The following is a 17,440-nucleotide window of genomic DNA, read 5'->3' as shown; positions in this document are numbered from 1 at the left end:
TTCAAGTGACAAATGGCTGTAGTAAACAAGTCTCCTTGGCAACATATAGCCATCTAGGATACAATGGGTACATCAGCAGACATGTATCGATAACATCATTCGATTATCTAACAAAATGAATATTATTATCTTAAGTTAAGTTGTCAGATTGTACCTCGAAACGCGTTTAACGTAGACTTTCATTGCTATGAGTTTCTGAATTGATTGAAGTTGCAACACTTGCTACCAAGCTGACAATATCTAACAGATGTTTCATTATGTTCTTTCATTAATAACTAAAAAACTAAGGATTTTGGAACATATGTTTATATGAACTTTTTTTATTGTTTTGTTGTGAGGAACATGCCCCCAAGGTTTGTTTAATTATTTCTAAAACACACTGTATAACTGCATGAAATTGAGCATGGATATTTTTCCAGGCAAGATCAATAAACTTTAGCTCTAATTTTTGAGCTACCTTAAAGAGAACGAAAAAGTCTATACAATTGTTAAATAATTGAAATATATGAAGAAACAATTCTTCTTTCTCTTGCTGTACAGATATTCTTACCATTGAGCTAGGGCTTGTTAATATGCATGTTACCTTAGTAATAGTAATAACAATAATAACAATAATAATAAAAAAAAAAAATAATAATAATAATAATAATAATAATAATAATACATTACTAGAATATATTACAAATTTTGGGAGAATTTTTTAATGCAGTTCGATAGAAATCATTAAAGAAGAATTTCGAAAATTTACAATTTTAAAACTTTTTATCTATGCAAATATTTCTGTTTTACATTGAAGATAAATTTCATTCATTAAGCCTATTAATTTCATCAAAATATGACTTAATGATATGAAGGAATAAAATTTCACTGATTCACTTTATAATCTTTACTATGTTAATACGAGGCGCATCCAGAAGGTAAGTTTCCCTATTAAAAAAAAAAAGAACACACACTTTCAGGAAAACATTTATTGGCAATAGGCACAGCAAAGTTTCAGCTATTTTTCAACATAGCCACCATCAGAATTGAGACACTTGTCGTATCGTAGGATCAACTTTTGTATCCCTCTGTCGTAGAACTCTGCCGCCTGTGAATGGAACCAGCGTGTGACAGACGTCTTCAGCTCTTCGTCGTTGCCAAAACGCTCACCGGAGGACAGGAATTTCTTGAGATGCAAGAAAACGTGAAAATCGCTGGGAGCAAGATCAGGACTGTAGGGTGGGTGATCAAACAACTCCCAGCCAAATTCCGTCAAAAGAGCTGCTGTGCCCCGAGCCGTATGTGGACGAGCATTGTCATGGAGGAGCACAACACCTGCAGTAAGCATTCCACGCCTCTTGTTTTGAATGGCACGTCGCAATTTTTGCAGTGTTTCACAGTAACGGTCAGCGTTCACTGTTTCACCTCTTGGAAGGAAGTCAATGAGCAGAATGCCCTTATTGTCCCAGAACACCGTGCACATCACTTTCCGTACCGACAGCGTCTGTTTGAATTTAGTCCTGACCGGAGATCACCTATGCCGCCAATGCATAGACTGTTGCTTGGTTTCCGGGGTGAAGTGCGAAATGCAAGTCTTATCGCCCGTGACGATCCTGTCGAGGAACTCGTCGCCGTCATCGTCATATCGTTGCAGAAATGTCAGTGCTGCTCCTAAACGTTGCATTTTGTGTTCGGGTGTCAGGTTTTTCGGTACCCACCTGGTACACACTTTTTTGAACAACAGGTGCTTAGTAACAATCTCATGTAACAAGGATCGCGATATCTGCGGAAAATGGCTGATCAGCTCCGTAATCGTGAAGCGACGGTTCTCCATGATGCACTGCCGCACCAGCTCAACACGATCATCATTGATGAGGGACGGTTGCCCACTGCGCTCTTCATCATGGACACTTTGACGACCGTCGGAAAACTGCCTACACCAGCGACGCACCCCTGCTTACTCATGATGTTCGGCTGCCGATGAATTTCAATTGGCGCAATGCTTTGTGCATTAAAGAACTTTATCACCGACCGAACCTCGCAGGCGGAGGGAGAAGGAATAAGAGCTTCCATTTCGGACCACTGCTGTCACACTACTGGCATCAGGCGGGACCTGTCCGGCTGGCATATGATTGATACGTCATAGATCTGTTACGCATGCGCAATTGACACGGCTAATTACGTTTACTTTCAAGGGGGAAAAATCGGGAAACTTACTTTCTGGATGGGCCTCGTATAAGGAAATTAGTCAGCCATATAATTTCCTCATATTAACACAGTAAAGGATTATAAAGTTAATCAGTGACTATATAAGTCTTAAAAGTGTATATAGAACAATGAAAAATAACATTTATAAAACATATACATTTTTAGGGGTGAAAGGTTTATGTAATCTCTTAACATATACCATAAAGTAATAAAAGTTACAGAATTCACACAAAAAAACCTCTGCCGAGCAATAATTTCGTTGAAAGAATTGTTATTAATCGGAAAGTCTTGAAAGTCTTATAAAACACTTTTATGGTACATAAAAATTGTGGGATTTTTAAGAATAATATCCTGTTTACAAAAACGTGCCCTCCTATCTCTCCTGTCCACAGAGATCATAAACACAGTACAGATATAGTAAAGAAATTTGATGTACTGTATAGTATAAATATATCATCTAAAGTGTCGAGATGCAAATTTATGTCCATAAATCTTTCGAAAAATGTTGTAGAAAATGTTTTCAAGTATAATGTGAATGCAGAAATGTGGCCTACTTAACACAGCTATTCAAAATATTGTATTACTGAACGATCAACATATTCTCGTCTTACCAGGAATAATGTGCACAATCACACATAGTTGTGGTTGCAGTAATTATTAGGATAATATTTCATTTGTTTACTATAAAATTCTGTACATACGCTAGCATACTCCGTGTCCAAATGTATGAAACTTAATCTCTCTTTATGACGTTTGAAATCCAGTACAAACAAATTGCAGACCGGGAAGCCATAACTCGTTTTTGGCCGGTTTAAAAAATACCACTTACAAATTAACACTCTGTGATAAATATTACAGTAATTAGCGAACGGATGGGATGCAGAGAATGCTCACACTGTAATTAATCAAGTTGGCAGCACTGAGGCAGGCCACTGTTTGTTGAGGAAACTAATACACGAACCTGTGTGTCCATTCAGTTGCTAATTAAATTATCAAGTTGCAGGACGAGGCATACAGGATGTTTCACATTAACAATGTACCGGACGTCGGCTTTATTAAGGAGCAACTCCACCGACATAATTAAATAGGTCCACATATTATAAATGTTCATATATGTCAACTTTCGCTTACGAGTAAAATGTACACCCGGAAATTGCTTTTCATAACATGATGAATTTTAATTGAAGACAGGGGAGAGTTTCTGAACGTAGATTGATGGGAAATTAGAAATATTTGATGAGCCTATTTTAAATGAAAATTTCTTTGTTTCTTGTATACAAAATTAACTGTACTAAAATACTTTATTGAGAGGAATTTGATATCACAATTAAAGGAAAAATTGATAAATACTCAATCTTTCTCTTTTAATTTTATAAACAAAATGTTTACCTAACAGTGATAACTAGGGATAAGAATTGTATGCTGTTACATTGCGCTACATGCGCCTCTGACTTTAGGTACCAGTATATAATTGCGTTGGGATGGGGGATTTCAGTGTGTCTCGATCAACAGTGAACTATACGAGGGTGGATCCAAACGTAACCGGAACCGAACTGTTGCGCGCGCATGCTTTGTAGTTACGAATTGTGCTGTTAGGTGGTGATAGTTTGGGGTCTCCCGCGACCGTTAGTGAGCTGGCGTCAGTCTGAGTTAAGTGGTTTGTTTGTAGTGCTGTGTTGTTTGCGTTCCTGTTTCAACCGTTTGGCGATTAGTGAGATGGCCGACCACAAGGAACAAAGAGTGTGTGTGAAATTTTGTTTTCTCTTAGGGAAAACTGCAGCCGACACCGTTGGGATGCTTTTGCAAGCCTTTGATGATGCTTTGGGGAAATCACAGGTATAGGAGTGGTTTTCCCGTTTCAAATCTGGCAACATGTCAGCTGAAGACATCCACGCTACGGGCGTCCTTTGACAGGAAGAAATGACGAAAACATTGCCAAAATCAAACGTGCAGATCGTCGAAAGACCATTTACAAAGTTTCTGAGCAAACGAACCTGTCATGGAGTACGGTCCAGCGAATTTTAACCGAAGATTTTCACATGAGACGGGTGTCTGCAAAATTTGTTCCTCGCTTGCTCACAGATGACCAAAGAGAAAACTGCGTGAGAGTTAGCCGCGACTTGAAGAGTGAAGTGCACAACAATCCAAATTTTCTTAAAAGAATTGTGACTGGGGATGAGTCTTGGTGCTTGGGTACGATCCAGAATCAAAGCAAGCATCGAGTCACGACTCAAGAAAGCACGTCAAGTGCGATCCAATGTGAAAATAATGTTGATTTGTTTTTTTATATGTGAATGGCATTGTCCACAAAGAGTTCGTTCCGCCAGTACAAACAGTGACCCAACATTTCTATTTGGATGTGTTAGGAAGATTACAGTGTGCGACGAAAACGGCCCGAAATGTGGACAAATGGGAACTGGTTGCTTCACCACGACAATGCTCCAGCGCACACAGCTCTGACGCTGACGGTCCGACAGTTTTTGACAAACAACAACGTGGTGCTTGTGCCTCACCCACCCTACTCACCCGATCTGCTTCCGTCGGACTTTTTTTTGTTTTTGTTTCCACGGATGAAGAAATGTCTGAAAGGAAAACGATTTAGTGATGTGGATGACGTCAAAGAAAACACGCTAACGGCTTTGAACAGTATCCTGCCTCAAGACTTCCAGCCTAGTTTTCAGCAGTGGCAAAAGTGTTGGGACAAGTGCATTAATGCACATGGACAATACTTTGAAGGGGACTAAAGTACTTTGAATGTAGAGTTCAATAAAATGCAAAAAAAAAAAAAAAAAAAAAAAAAACATTCCGGTTATTTTTGGGTCCCCCCTCGTAGTTGATCGTTATTTTACGACCGAATACTGCTATTCGTAACAAGCAACATTCAACGTCTTGTAAAGAATAATAATAGCAAGATTCCGAGGACGAAATTTGTGACTTAATTTCAAATGAGGGTATGTGTAATAATGATATAGATTTTTAGATAAATAATGTTGCTGTAAAATATTTCAAATATGCCCCCATTTTTCTGCATAAGTGGAACGAAGTTCTTCTAGATGTAATGCTGTGTTTTCTCGCAACAAGCAATCGTTCTCCTTTGGAAATTTGAAAATGTGGTTTTTTATTCAATGCAACAAGATAGGAAATGAAAAATTATGTAAAACAAAAACGTGATCCTACTATCATCTTAGCATAGTGAAATAAAAAAGCTGATAATTATCAATGTTATATTAGATGTATTTTCTATAGACAGGAAATAAAATGTCTTTAAAAGAGTGCAAATTTTCTTTAAGAAAGAAAATTATGTCCTTAAATTTGTCTTTAGCAGATATATTTCGAAGTCGAAGGAGTGGCTTTCAAACATCCAAATGCTGAGGACTAACTTACAGTGATGATAAGCATGAGTTCAAACGAACGAGTAGCAGACACGGAAAACGGTATAAGTGCCTCCGAGGACAAATTTTATTTTTGTCACGGAATGTGATATATGTAGTAGTAGTAGTAGTAGTAGTAGTAGTAGTAGTAGTAGTAGTAGTAGTAGTAGTAGTAGTAGTAGTAGTAGTAGTAGTAGTAGTAGTAGTAGTAGTAGTAGGTTTATTTTGCCTGGCAGAGTTAAGGCCATGAGGCCTTCTCTTCCACTCAACCAGGTTTCAATAATATACATGAAATAGAAAATTAGATTACAAAACAACACAAAAGAAAATGCCTTAGAAATTACATAAAATATAGTAGAAAATTACAATAGTCAAGATCAGTTACATAATAGGCCTATAAAATTACAAATAGTCAAGATCGGTTATATAATATATAAAATAAAGTAGAAAATTACACATAATCAAAATCAGTTACATAACATAAGGGGAATATACACACTCACACACACACACACACACACACACAAACACACAATTTATAAGACCTAAAATGCGCGAGATAAATTCGACGATTAATTCACTTGAGATATATTATACAGTTAATATACTAATAGGAGAATACATGTGGGTTACAAGACATAAAATGTTGATTAGCAAAGTCGTACTAAATGGCATACAAATACAAATGATTAGGTAATATATCAAGATAATAAAAAAAAGAAAAAAAGAAGAGAGAGGAGAAAAAATAACAACTTGGTCATTTAAGACTATTTAGAAACTTCCGCAAGAGTCTAGTTCTGTTCATTAAAAACATTTCTAAGTAGAGTGTACTTAAAAGATTTTAGACTCTGACTGCTCCTGATTTCCTGTGACAAGGAATTCCAGGAACGAGCTGTGTGTATTGTAGCAGCGCCAATGTCACAGTAATGGATATATGTGCCAAACATCCTTCCATATAGTCAAACGAGTGCATTCTAGATGACACTCGATATAAATCCCGTAGTATAGTCCTGATGAACGACATAAGTGCCACCTAGTGTATGTTCTGTGGCGGGTTACTCGCTGTGTTGATCTCCAGTGAATGTAGCGGTTTTGTAGCATTTATCATGGATAATAACAGGCCACTAACTATAAAAGTATCTGAGGCAAAGAAGTGTGTAGAAAATGGGAAACTACGGCAGCAAGGAAAGCCATACACAACTGCTAAGGGAGAGGGTTTGTAAAGCCATGGTTCCTGATGAGATGCAGGACACTGTAAGGTCGGCCAGAATAAAAAAGCCATTCAAAGTGATGTCAATGAAATCTGAAGACTTCTTGGATGTGACTTCAGAAGTTGATAGGGCTCTAAATGCATTAACATTGCGCATTACTCAAGTATCATGGATTCGATTTGCGTGTGATCATCCAACATTGGTCCTTATCAGGAATACCTTGAGTGATTCTGAACAGTGGAAGACATGTCAGGTTCTAAGAAGAGGACGAACACTGCAGAATATTACAAATCTGGAGAAGTTTGCTATGCTGACTCCTAAGAGCTCTTTAAAGGCAGATCTTCTGGCAATGCTAGATTTCATGGACATTAAGTACCATGGTTTTTATAAGGACCTGCGCCAGTAAGAAAAACAAACAGTTTCTCATGCTTAAAAATCAAATTGTTAGTGTTCTATCTTTTAATATTCACAAACTAAATTAGATAAAAGTACAGTTAAAAACCAAATGGCTCCAAGAGAGAAACAATATATTGAAAATAGGCAATTTAGTTTAGAAGGACGGCAGTGGATTCGTAGAATCTCTGTAATTGCGTGGAATAATGAAGTGGTTGGTAGTTCTGTAATTTAAAATAATCGTAGATTATTATCTTAGCATAATCTTAAAAGATAAAACTTTAAACTTTTAATGAACAGCGTAACTAGTACAAGAAAATAAATGCAGCAGTCGCTGAAGTCATAATAATATATTGAATGTAATGCATTTGCAACGATATTCATTATTTTTCCAATAATGATAAGTCGCGGGTTGTATCGGCGCGCTCCCGCTAAGCAGCAAGATGCACGTAAGGTATTACAGAAACTGTAACTAACATTTTTTACGAATAGGTGGCAGTTTTAAACTTCCTAATTTTAAAATTATAATCGAAAAAATGTTCAATTTCATATATGGAGGAAATACGTTTTCGTAGTAAGCCTATATTTCTGAAATTAGTGGCAGTGTACGGAGATAAAATTGTTATTATTGCAAGACTTTTTAAAAATACTGACCAAAACAAAATTAAGACTATATAATGCAGAGCGAAACACAAGTCATGTTTCTTAGTATTGCACTAGTATTTGTGATTATGGCCGATCAAAATAAAATTTAAAATTTTGTCGAAATTTTTCACCTCCTTTTCATATTTACAGAAGTATTCACTATTACTGTAGTTTGTCTAAAATGGATAGCAGTTGAGGAGCCTCTCCAAACTATCTGCTTCGTGCCATGCGTTTTCTTCCCCACAAGTTAACGTACTCATCATTGTGTTGTAAACAACCTCTATAGCGATGCGTTGAGTGTTACCTAAAGGAAGACATGCTTAACAACACAAGTTTCACAATCCTATCAACCCATGTGGATGTAACGAAAGGAGTGTAGTTGTAAGAAATCAAAACATAAGAATAACTTAAACATGTAATGTAATGCAATATAATATAATTAATAGACTGTAATAATATAATATAATATAATATAATATAATATAATATAATATAATATAATATAATATAATACAATATAATATGCGGAGACAAAGAGGAAGGCAGAAAATAGGAAAGACTGGAGAATCCTGCGTTTGCAGTGAAAGACCTGCCCTTGGGCAGAACATTATCCATTCATAGTGTCCTACCCAAGGACAGGTCTTTTACTGTATACCCAGCATTCTCCAATCTTTCCTATTTTCTGCTTTCCTCTTTGTCTCCTCATATGATCCACATATCTTAATGTCGTGTATCATCTGATATCTTCATCTGCCACGAACTCTTCTCCCGTTCACCATTCCTTCAAGTGCATCCTTCAGTAGGCAGTTTCTTCTCATCCAGTGACCCAGCCAATTCCTTTTCCTCTTTCTGATCAGTTTCAGCATCATTCCTTCTTCATCACTTTCCAACACAGCTTCGTTTCTTAATCTGTTCATTTCACATGCTCCATTCTTCTCCATTATCCACATTCCAAATGCTTCTATTCGCTTCTCTTCACTTCGTCGTAATTTCCAAGTTTCTGCCACATACAATGCTACACTCCACACAAAGTACTTCACTAGTCTCTTCCTCAGTTCTTTCTCCAAAGGTCCGCAGAAGACGCTGCTGTTTCTTTTAAAAGCTTCCTTTGCCATTGCTATTCTCTTTTTAACTTCTTGGCAGCAGCTCATGTTACTGCTTATAGTACACCCCACCCCAAGTATATGAACCTATCCACTTGCTCTACTGCCTCATTTAGAATTCGCAATCTTTACCTTCTTTACTTTTCTTCCTATGACCATGCTCTTCGTCTTGTTGGAATGTATCTTCATTCCATACTACTCACAGCTGTCATTTAGCTCCAGTAGCATATCCCTTACTATCATTTCCTCTTCTGCTAACAACACCATATCATCAGCAAATCTTACACACTTTACTCTTCTTCCTCCTACTATCACTTCTCCCATGTTCTGAAAACAGTTCTTCACTAAATCCTCCAAATAGATTTTGAACAGGGTAAGTGATAAAGGGCATTCTTGTCATATTTTTCTCCCTATTTCACTTCCTTCTGACATTTCTTCTCCTAGCCTGACTTTCACTCGTTTCATATCAAGGCTACTGAACAGCCTCCTCTCTTTGCAATCCACGGCAATTTTCTTTAGGATCCCCACCAGTTTATTTAATCCACTCTGTCAAACGCCTTTATTATAATATATTATATTATATTATATTATATTATATTATATTATATTATATTATATTATATTATATTATATTATATTACATTACGTTACGTCTTGGATCGGGTCAAAAGCTGTGATAGAACTGATATTTAACCCTTGCGGTGAAGTCCGGAGGGCCTAATTAGTCAAATATAATATTATTAAAATAATTATAATATGTCATATATGTATGCAAAAACTTTAGAAAGGTACCACATTGCCGACAAAATGATCATTTCGAAATCGTTTACTGTCAAACTTAGAATATCTCTCATTTAAATGCGAATGAAAATTAGCAAATCTTGAACTGTCTTCTTAACACCGTTACCCGAAAGTCTCTAAAATTAAAATCTTAACAGGAAGAACAAATTAATTGAAAATCAAATAATTTCAAATAAAGTGGATGTTTATATTGAGGATCCATTAAGAATGTCAGAAATTTGAGGTCGAATCTAGAAGTCGAAATATAACTTTAAATTAGAATTGGCTTACGTCATTCCGGAGCGATATATTTTTATAAGAGACAAATTGCTTCCACGTTGGGACGAATGTTTGTGCTCTCCGATGTAACATCAGAGCTATAAATCATTTCCACTCGTAGATTCGGGACAGTGTATTACTTCAGAAACAGGAAATCCTTTGCGAATCCGCAGTCCACACGGTTTCGAGCCATTAGTTACGAGTCGCGTGTCCTCCGCCCCGCCGACTGTGTCATTGGAGGGGGCGAAGTCCGATTCAGGGGCAACTCGAATACATTCTATAGCTAGCAGTCATTATCTTTGTTTTCGTTCATGCAACGATTATTCTTGAAAAATGAATATAAATAACATGAATCCTGCCTGTGCCGAAACATAAAATATAATACATCTTGATTACACAACTTTTGACACTATATCACTTTGGAAAGACGTGAAAGACATATAGGCTAATACATTTTCCAAACATAAATATTATACAAACCTACCTAAAAATTTAATATTACAGTATTTATAATCGCCGCGGCCTCATACTTAACATGCCGGCATCATACAATAACGTGCGGTGTGCTATTATAACATAATTTTGCCGACCGATTGTTGCTCTGTAGGTTTCACTCTAAGCGTCACGTTGTTACGTCTACTTCCTCGATAAGAATAAGCACTAGTTTGTTATATTGTTAAATGGCTATTATTATTGTTTCATATACGAGTACATTGACATTCTTAACTCTTAATAATAACTCTTTAATAATAATTTTTAATCACATACCTTAATGTTCCTCAGCATAAGACATTGCAACCTCGGTTTTAGTCCACGTGGATTAGACAATTAGGTGTCATTTTATAATGGAAGCAGCTTATTGGTTGCAACATTGAAATTGAGGTGAATGATTGGAGCGGCGACACAAGAAATTGAAAACAATAATATAATTAAATTTAAAAGACCTGCCGAATGTTACGCACAAGGCCGCTCAAAAGCCTGCCAAATGTTAAGCATGAGATCGCGGCGATAATACCAATAGGGACATTGAACATGGTTGTGACAAATACAAACTAATGATTTTTTGTTTCAACTGGACGAATGTTAGATGCAAAATGGATAGCTGAAGAAAATGTGATCACGGAAAATAAAATGTACCATCTGTAACTGTTCCGTGCAGCCAATGAACGAGCCATATTGGAAGCAGGTTGCTGCTGTAGATTTGTTGTCATCAGTGTGTTATTAAATTACAGACCTACCAACTTCCATGCATAATGCGCGAGTCACCCGCCATTAGCTCACGACTACCCCTCTCCCGCATTGACAATATCATCTCCAGGATTTAGTGGTGATCGCATAGGTAACTTTCGTTTGTATTGTTATTTTTCCGTCAAATTATTATTATTATTATTATTATTATTATTAGTATTATTATTATTATTACAAAATGATGTCCTCTACTAAATCCTATCTTCCACATTTCAGCTTTGGAAGGTTGGCAGTTCTGACGTTACATGCGCTCGTAATTGTTAGGAATGACTTTAGATATTTAAAGCCGTCTTGACTTCCTCAAGTCAGAAGTTAGGTGATATAAAGTGAAGTGCTGGATCCATTTTCACCGACAAAACTTACCTTTCCCTTGACAAAGTTTAATATGGGTAAAAAAAAAAAAGTGACTTTATTGATCAAGGTCACCATATTATCATGGCGTACTGCTTCCAGCCAACACGTGGAAAGTGCGCAAATTATTAATTCATTGCTACCTATATTTTGTTTCATACTTGTTATTAAAAAAATCATTCATTCAAATAGAAGGTACAGCAGATGAGGATATAGGCCTACATAAAAAAAATTCTTATAAATATAAAGGCGTTGTGGAAAATAAGATACCTGACGTCGTTTAGTTTTCTGTAAGGAAAAATAAATGGCACGAAATTTAGAGCACACAAAATGTCACATTGATAATATTAATTACGTAAAAATCAAATTATAATCTTAACAGTCGTATACCGATGGGGTGGGGTCAGCTACTGACTCAAAAGGATACTTGTCATAATATCTTTTTTATTACTGGGAAATTTGTTTTTTGCTTTCATAACTTTTAATATTACATAATGAATATAATCAGAATGGCGGCCGGGTAGCTCAGTTGGTAGAGCAGCTGGCTACAAACTGGAAGGTCCGGGGTTCGATCCCGGGTGGTGACAGGATTTTTTCTCATTGCCAAACTTTCAGAACGGCCCCGAGGTTCACTCAGCCTCCTATAAAATTGAGTACCGGGTCTTTCCCGGGGGTAAAAGGCGGTCAGAGCGTGGTGCCGACCACACCACCTAATTCTAGTGCCGAGGTCATGGAAAGCATGCAGCTCTACCTCCATGCCCCCCAAGTGCCTTCATGGCATGTTACGGGGATACCTTTTTACCTTTATATATATATATATATATATATATATATATATATATATATATAAAATCAGAATTATTGCGGTTTCGAAAAGTCGTACACAGGACGGAAAGGCAGATCAGACGCCAATTTTTTTAAATAGGTTATTTTACGACGCTTTATCAACATCTTAGGTTATTTAGCGTCTGAATAAGATGGTGATAATGCCGGTGAAATGAATCCGAGGTCCAGCACCCAGCATTCGATCATACTGGATTAAGGGAAAACCCCGGAAAAGAACCTCAACTAGGTATCTTGCCCCGACCGGAAATCGACCCCGTTCCATCTGGTTTCGAGGCCAGACACGCTAACCGTTACTCCAGAGGTGTGGACCGCCAAAATTTACTTTTAGTGAAAAATCTACATATAGATTTTTGAAGTATGTCAAAACATTCTGTTCACTTTATCAACAGTAATCTCACTAGAGGTTTTGATTTATCTAAAGAAAATGAAAACTCGAGTGGGATTTAATTGACTATTACACGATTAGAAGGAAGTATAAACAAGTTTATAAGAATATAATTACATAGGCCTATTAATTGATTTACTAAAATTCTATTTCACTAATGTTAGCTTCACCAAAACGTTTGGACGGAGCCGCCATTTTCAGTTGCCTATCTATGCGGGAAACAAATGATGATCGCAAAGCGTGTTTCATAGTACCGTAAAGAATTTACAGTTTGAAATGTTGGCAAACAAAGAAACAAATGCTAGAGAAGTGATAAAATTGTAGCCATAAACAGCCATGATTGGTTGAAACATGTCCTTTCGTACCGTATCGGGTCCACAGGATTATAAGTCCAGCGCTACACCACAGTGCCAGCCATATGTCGTAATTTGGTTTGAATTGTAATGTTAGCCCTGTCCGCAGCGTTCCAGTAAGCAACAAGATCCCCGTTCCCGTGAAAGAAAACAGAATGAGACTCTCCCTCATGTTCTTGGTTTCTGTCTCAAGTGAAACTGTTAAGAAAGAAGACCCAAGTAGTGAGGAGTAACATTGCCAAATATCTTAGATAATGTGAAAATTTAGAAATCTATGAAGTACCATGTATCTCAGCCGAAGGTTCCAACAAACGTGTTCACATCAATGCAATCACAGGAAGGTGAACAATGACTTTGTCGTTACCTGAATATCGCTGGAAGGTGATTGGATTATTGTTTACAGCACAAAATTTCGTAGGGTTGCCAACCGTCCGTCCGGAATTTTTCCGAACTGTCAGGAAATCAGTTCTGTATGCAGGAAAAAAAATTAAATTCTTTTCAGGACGCTTTGTGTCCGGTATTTTGCTCATTGCATTATATTCTAAAATTTCATTATTAGAGATCCGACGTAGTTTGCAATGACTTGGTAGTAAATCAGCATTTGAATAACTTGAGTGATTCTGATGTTCATCTCTTTAAAATGGAAGCCCTGAATGTGTATCAGAGGACCACTGACTATTTGCAAAAATGGTTTGATTACGATTCTTCAGTTCTTTTCTAAGCTAATGATACTTTCACATTAATATTGTCCTTACTGAAATTGTGAATATATTGCATGTTAAAATAGAACTGGACTTTAAAAATGGTGATGCATTGCACCAATAGTACTTGAAGGGTTCAGAGCCATAGTGGGCCAAGTGCCATTTATTAAAAACGGAGAAAGCAAGGGTTAAAATTAAGTGAATACCGTAGTTTAATGAAGATTGACATATCATTTAGTTTAATGTGTATACTTTATATTACTTGCTATATGTTCCCATTGAATTATGGTAATAACTTCATTTTAACCCTTGTTTTCTACGGTTTTAGTAATTGGCGCTTGGCCCACTATGGTTCTTAACCCTTCATTTCCTATTGAAAAAGATGATGACGATACTGAAAGATCTACCAGCTCCTCAAGAACGCTGGAACACTGTTTTGAAAATACGTAGTGTGCGAAACGTAAAGAAAATTGCTGAACAAATACATGCTCTTTCAATTAGCAATGCTCATGTCGAGCAAGTTTTTAAAAACAGAAAAAGAATATCTGTACTGACGAAAGGAACCGGATGAGGTCAGAACTTGTAAAATCAGATCTCTTGGTAAAGACGAACTTCAATATGTCATGTAGAGAATTTTTTTAGTATGCTTCAACAAACAAAGAATTATTAAACAAAACCAAAGGAAGCAATTAAACAATGTTAATGTAGTGAGTGTAGGGACATTACATCAATCCCTGTGCTTTTCAATGTGTACATTCTTATAGTATGTTCTTTAATATAGGGCTACACCGCTACAACAAAATAATAACACGAAGATAATTCTAATTGTTTAATTCAGCGTCAAAATACAAGTGTATTTACATTGAAATTCATTATAAATTTGTGCCCATTCTATTTTTTTAATGTATCCTAAATTTCCTTCGTCTAGATTTGGCAACCTATGAATGCTATGTCAAAGAGTGGTCTTAGGGATGGGGGTTGGACAGACAGAAGAACATGGCAACTAGGAACCGGAAGGCGACATTAGTCTGCTGTAGAAACCGGATATATTTGTTTCTCTTTTGTCACCGAAGTAGTAACACAGTCTAGTATATACAGTCACGAAGCTGTGCCGGTACTATTTCGCATTGTCTGTAATGAGGCGAAAGTAGCGATCCTAGTGGTTAGCAACTATCTTACTTACTGGCTTTTAAGGAACCCGGAGGTTCATTGCCGCCCTCACATAAGCCCGCTATTGGTCCCTATCCTGAGCAAGATTAATCCAGTCTCTACCATCATATACCACCTCCCTCAAATCAATTTTAATATTATCTTCCCATCTACGTCTCGGCCTCCCCAAAGGTATTTTTCCCTCCGGCCTCCCAACTAACACTCTATATGCATTTCTGGATTCGCCCATACGTGCTACATGTCCTGCCCATCTCAAACGTCTGGATTTTATGTTCCTAATTATGTCAGATGAAGAATACAATGCGTGAAGCTCTCCGTTGTGTAACTTTCTCCATTCTCCTGTAACTTCATCCCTCTTAGCCCCAAATATTTTCCTAAGAACCTTATTCTCAAACACCTTAATCTCTGTTCCTCTCTCAAAGTGAGAGAACAGCCGGTAATATGACTGGTTTATAAATTCTAACTTTCAGATTTTTTGACAGAAGACTAGATGACAAAAGCTTCTCAACCGAATAATAACAGGCATTTCCCATATTTATTCTGCGTTTAATTCCTTCCCGAGTGTCATTTATAATTGTTACTGTTGCTCCAATATATTTGAATTTTTCCACCTCTTCGAAAGATAAATCTCCAATTTTTATAGTTCCATTTCGTACAATATTCTGGTCACGAGACATAATCATATACTTAGTCTCTTCGGGATTTACTTCCAACCCTATCGCTTTACTTCAACTAGAATTTCCGCGTTTTCCCTAATCGTTTGTGGATTTTCTCCTAGCATATTCACGTCATCCGCACAGACAAGAAGCTGATGTAACCCATTCAGCTCCAAACCCTGTCTATTATCCTGAACTTTCCTAATGACAACTATCTATGGATGCATATTTACTACGTATTGATCTTTGTGACTATATATACTAGAGTGTGGTAGTAACACAAGTTCACTATAAATAATTCTTCCATAAGAATATAGTACGTAACAAATAAAGTCAAAATTATTTTTTCTGAGTACTACATAAAAAGTGTCTAATTGTTGAACACTATGAAAAATTTACAATTCTTACCGATAACTAATTTTAACTAATTTTAAATTAAAATGTCACTGCGTATTTAGAATTAAAAGCTGTAGATTTAACGCAGCGTTGAGACTGAGGTTTAATAGATTAATTACGAATGGAAATAAGCATTTTCAAATGTCCCATGATTGTGGTAAAACTCGCTAACCCTGTATGGCATAAGAAGGTGATATTTTCCTTTACCGATACATTCTGCAGCTTCGTACGTCTCATAATAGAATTACTTTGGTAGAAAATCTTTTCACGGATGGAAACGCTCATAACAAATGGGATACTGAAGGCAGTATCACGGTCTAGGTGTTTTCGCAAGCACTGCAATCTCGAGAGCTGGGTTCTGAAACCGCGCCATGTTCCATTACCTTCATTGCACTTTGAGGCTCCCCAGGGAGTTGAAACTAGCCCATGAATACCTTAGTTTCGTTACAGCCCAGCACAGAGACTCCAAGACTCCGTTCTCATTTTCATATAGGAACAGTGTACTTTGAAACACTATAATACTTATATTTTCTCCAGATTCATAATAGTGAATGTTCGGGGTACGAGTTCCGTAGTGGAAGAATCAAGAGTTGGATGAACTACTACAAGGAGAAGTCCCCAACAAGAAACACAAAAATGAACCCCAGACAGACTAACAATAAAAATGTTCATGATGAAATCTGCCTTTGAACTTCATTTGTTTTATATCTCCACACGAGATAGACAAAAAATAACTGCTTGTATTAATGTTATTTTACATACTGAATAAAATATATTGAGACATTGATTAGCCCCCCCCCCCCTCCATTTTGGTTTTAGTGCACACTTAGCTGGAGGCGTTTTGATTGTGCGAGCTTATTTTCTACGTCACGTAATCTTGTGGGCATTCACAAATGTAACAACCCAACCCAACCATTATCTCCAAGTACTCGCAGTTGTTTCTTGATTCATCATTCGAAATAAGTTTTCACACACACAAAATTAGTGTGAGCAGCTAAAATTTAACGTAAAAATTAAGTTCGGGGCACAAATGCGTATAATGTTATGGAAGTTGGAACATCTGACGTTACAGATCTTGGATTTTATCTCTGCCTCTGAGCAACGTCACATTTGCGGCGGGGAAGTGAGGGGTGCGAGGAAAGTTGTTATACTTTTCAATACGCTGACGCCCACGTTGTAAGATAAGTCATTTGAAACTTAACGGCCACTGCCCGGCAGAGATATAATCCGAGATCTGTACTTCCATGGCAACAGCAACGAGTTACGTCACACATTGCTTTGCAACAGCGAGTTACGTCAAACTATTCTGACGTCTCTTACTTAGTAATGGCAACGAATTACGTCACATTATTGCTTATATTGATA

The 17,440-nt window shown here is 36.9% G+C and overlaps 1 protein-coding gene across 3 annotated transcripts in view; it reads right to left on the bottom strand.

Annotated features, from left to right (window-relative positions):
* The window catches only part of LOC138712113 (potassium voltage-gated channel protein Shaw-like), a 932,154-nt gene that overhangs the window by 300,575 nt on the left and 614,139 nt on the right, over positions 1 to 17,440 (bottom strand). The gene's annotated exons all lie outside the window — the stretch shown is intronic.

The sequence above is a fragment of the Periplaneta americana genome, chromosome 13 (genome assembly GCF_040183065.1).
Source record: "Periplaneta americana isolate PAMFEO1 chromosome 13, P.americana_PAMFEO1_priV1, whole genome shotgun sequence".
NCBI lineage: Eukaryota > Metazoa > Arthropoda > Insecta > Blattodea > Blattidae > Periplaneta > Periplaneta americana.
The sequence above is the reverse complement of the archived record's forward strand: the minus strand, read 5'-3'. Positions and strand labels throughout refer to the sequence as shown.